The sequence below is a fragment of the Nicotiana tabacum genome, chromosome 22 (assembly GCF_000715075.1).
Source record: "Nicotiana tabacum cultivar K326 chromosome 22, ASM71507v2, whole genome shotgun sequence".
Taxonomy (NCBI): Eukaryota; Viridiplantae; Streptophyta; class Magnoliopsida; order Solanales; family Solanaceae; genus Nicotiana; species Nicotiana tabacum.
The window spans coordinates 67,955,093-67,959,166 of NC_134101.1; the positions used below are offsets into that span (position 1 = coordinate 67,955,093).

The 4,074-nt window shown below is 36.8% G+C and overlaps 1 non-coding gene across 1 annotated transcript; it reads right to left on the reverse strand.

Annotated features, from left to right (window-relative positions):
• Positions 1-1,562: 1,562 nt before the first annotated feature.
• LOC142176870 (small nucleolar RNA R71) lies at positions 1,563-1,668 on the reverse strand. The gene has a single exon (XR_012705675.1). It is a non-coding gene; the product is annotated as a small nucleolar RNA R71 (small nucleolar RNA).
• Between the last annotated feature and the right edge of the window lie 2,406 nt (positions 1,669-4,074).

The following is a 4,074-nucleotide window of genomic DNA, read 5'->3' on the forward strand; positions in this document are numbered from 1 at the left end:
GCTCCATCTATAGGAGAAGTGGGTGGATACAACCTATAAAAAAGGGCTATTTGAAGAACTCTTAGCAGTGAAGTCTCAAGAAGGCATCCACCTTAGTATCCGCACCTGGGCGCAACAAGGTTGAGGGAACAGAGGGTGGACGCGAAGCATCCACTTAGTATCAATTTCCGAAGCTGATTCGGAAAAAAGAAAAAGGAAAACTTTGGCCCACGGCTTTTGTACGCAATATATAAGCCAAAACACCACTTTCAGGTCATAGAACACACTTGGAAGTGGAGAAAAACCATCACAGTGTTCGGGAACCGTAAAATTCGTATTGATTTCTTCTTTTTCCCTTCTTTTCTTGATAATGCGTAGCTAAACTCGTTTATTCTGGGGTGGTTTTACATGAATGTTGATATTCAAAGATTGATTTGATGATTTAATTTATCATATTGAGTTATTTATTCATATCATGAGCCTAATTATTTTACTGCCTAGCTAATAGTAAAATACTATATATGAATCTTGAGTTAAACTTGAAAGAGGTAATTCTTGATTGCAATAGGATTGAATAGAGCGTGATCTTGAACCTAGTCATTGGGAAATTGATTTGCGAATACGGATAGAAATATACCTATTTGTTGTGCTTAGCCAATTTTGTAAGAGATTATTAATGCATTATTATTATCTATAATCTCATAAGAATATATGGGTTAGAATAGATTGAATAGGCGAGTAGAAGTTGTCAAATTTCTATGAGTATTATTATCCTTGCAGGTTAATAATCTAGATAAACTAATAAGTCGAGTCGATTTAAGAATTCGACAGGATTGTTAGCCAGCCATAACCTTGGAATATTATTTCTCATTGAATTAAAATCTTCATGCTAAGTGTGATAGTTAATTAGTTTGTCTTTTATTTGCAATTATCATTAGTAGAATTAATCAACAAAAATCACCTTGAAATTGTTCTTGACTCGATAAATCAGAATTTGCTTGATTTAGTAGACAATTGATCACAAGTCCTCGTGGGAATGATACTCTATTCACTACTTTATTACTTGATTGATTGCGTATACTTGCGTGTGCGATTTAGGGCAACATGATTTTGACCCAGAACCTAAGAGAGAATTTCGCAGAAGGTTGAGAGAAGCTCGGGAAGCACATAATTTACAAGCACTCATTCAACTTCCTGTTCAAATAGAGGATGAACACCCATTGGCGGCACATGAGATGGCTATGCCCAGCATTGCTAATGTCACCTCCAGTATCGTTAAGCCTAGGATCACATGGCATTTCGAGCTTAAGTAGAGCATGATCCAACTACTTCATACAAATGGACAGTTTATGGGACTACCATACGAGGACCCCCAACAACATATTCTGAATTTTCTGGAGATTAGTGATACTTATATCACTAATGAGGTCACATATGATTATGTGAGACTCACATTGTTTCTTTATTATCTGTTGGGTGAGGCCAATAGATGGTTGAAATCTGAGCCAGCCAACTCTATTGCATCATGGAATGATTTGGCTTGCAAATTCTTGGCTAGGTTCTTTCCTTCTGGTAAAACCGCAAAGATAAGAAGTGAGATAGTTGCATTTAAATAGAGGAAGGTGAATCACTTTATGCAGCCTGGGAGCAATTCAAGGGGCTACTAAAAGACTGTCCACACCATAAACAAACCAACGAGGTACTTGCTCATACTTTTATTGAAGGTCTTCACCTGAAACAAAAATAATGGTGGACGCAACAGCTGGTGGTCAAGTATTGGAAAAGAGCTTTAATGAAATCTGTGCACTATTAAACAAGTTTTCCAAAAGTAACCCCGATTGACAAAGGGAAACTAGTAGACACACAACCCATAAAGTTGTCGAGGTACTTGAATTGGATGTTATATCAGCACTATCTGCACAGGTAGCATCTTTGGCGAATCAAATCAGCAAGATGAATGTGGTTTTAACGACCTGACTTGTCGTTTTAAGAATTAATGCCCCGTTCAGTGACTTAAGGTATCGAGAAGCTTCGTAATATGTATTATGACCCATGGGTGTGGTCGAGTTTGATTTTCGGAAGATTCAGAATTTAATTAAAAGAACAATTCTTATTTAGAAGCTTAAATAGAAAGAGTTTACCGGAGAGTTGACTTTTGAGCAAACGACCCCAGAATAGAATTTTTATGATTTCAATAGCTTTGTATAATGATTTCGGACTTAGGCGTATGTCCGGATTTGGATTTGAAATTCCATAGGACAAATCGACGCATTTTGGGGAAAGTTGGAAAATAGAAGATTTTTGGAAAGTCCGGCCGAAGGTTGAATTTTTGATAACAGGGTCGGATTTCGATTCTGGAAAAAGGAATAGCTCCATTACATCATTTATGACTTGTGTGCAAAATTTGAAGGCATTCCGGATTGATTTGATACGTTTCAGCGTAAAATATAGAAGTTGAAAGATTTGAAAAAACTTATAATTTGATTCAATGCTCGATTCGTAATTTCGGCGTTGTTTGATGTGGTTTGAAACCTCGACTAAGTTTGTATTGTATTTTGGGATATGTTGGTATAATTGGTTGAGGTCCCGGGGGCCTTGGGTGAGTTCCGGATGGTTAAACGGACCAAAATTGTGCTTGAAGGAATTCTGGAATGTTTCCAGTTCTGGTACCATCGCACCTGCGATGGAAATGGTCGTAGGTGCGAGACTGCAAAAGCGACAAAATGGTCGCAGATGCGGCCTGGAGTGAGAAGGGCAAGGGTCGCAGGTGTGATGCATTTTTCGCACCTGCGTGAGCGCAGAAGCGGAAGCTCTTCCGCAGGTGCGAGGGCAGTGCCAGTAGACGTCGTAGAAGCAAGAATTTGCTTGCAAAAGCGAGCTCGCAGGTGCGTGAAATTAGTCCGCAGGTGAGAAACTGGACAGAATCATAAGGACCAAAAATGGTCATTTCGCCATTTTCGTTTTTGGACTTTGGGTGCTCGGATTTGGGCGATTCTGGAGAGATTTTTCACAAGCTTGGTTGGGGTAACTGTTCTATATCCTAAAGTGTTTATATTTTATGAATCTATGATTATATTCATCGTTTAATCCAGATTTTAATGGAAGAAATCAAGATTTTAGCAAAATCTTCCAAAAACAAAATTTCAAGATTTAGAGGACGATTTGTTATTGGAATTCGATAAAATTGGTATGGTTGAACTCGTTTCGAAATAGGTGTTCGGATTTCATGAAAAATATGTCAGGTTCCGAGAGACGAGCACCGCGTTGACTTTTGTTGACTTTTTAGAATTAAATTTTTAAGTCAACGTTTTATTATCTGAAATTTTTTTTAGATGAATTTTAATGAAGTTATACAATTGAATTGGATAGAATTGAGCTGTCCGGAGGTCAATTCAAGCAAGAAGGCAATTTTTGAAATATCGGCCTAACTTCGAAAAGGTAAGTACCTTACCTAACCTCGAGTGGGGGAATTACCCCTTAGGCATCGAGTCTTATGTGTTATTTGTGAAATGAGAAAAGCCGTGTACGCGAGGGGACGAGTACGTACTCGGGCTTATATGTGCAAAATATTTTGAGTTAAAATCTTGGGCATATTGTGTAGTAAATTGGATAATTGTTGGCATATATTTAATCATCTATTTGCCATGCCTTAAATCACATTTATTGAATTTGTTTTTATATGACAATTTGATGTAATTATTACCTGTATATTTATATGAATTTTGTGAGTTTGATGGTTTGATATTCTTGAAATTTAATTTTATTATGCATTTTTCTTATGCAAATAATTAATTAAGCAAGCTTAAGAAGATGTGCTAATATAATTACCTAAATTTGGATTAATGAAGGCTTTGCTTTAGGCTGAATAATTTCTATCTCCATTGATTGTTTTTTGTGGTGTTATACACATTGTGTGGAGCCTTCGGCTATTTGTTGTGAAATTAATTGATTTGGTTGTATCTTTGGAATTTGGTTGTGGCCATTGGGCAAATTGTAATATGAATGGATTTTGTTATGTTGTCGTGATAATTTCCCGTATAAATTGTTGTGTTGTGTGAGTTGTTATTTTGAAGATATAAGGGTGGAATTCTACTA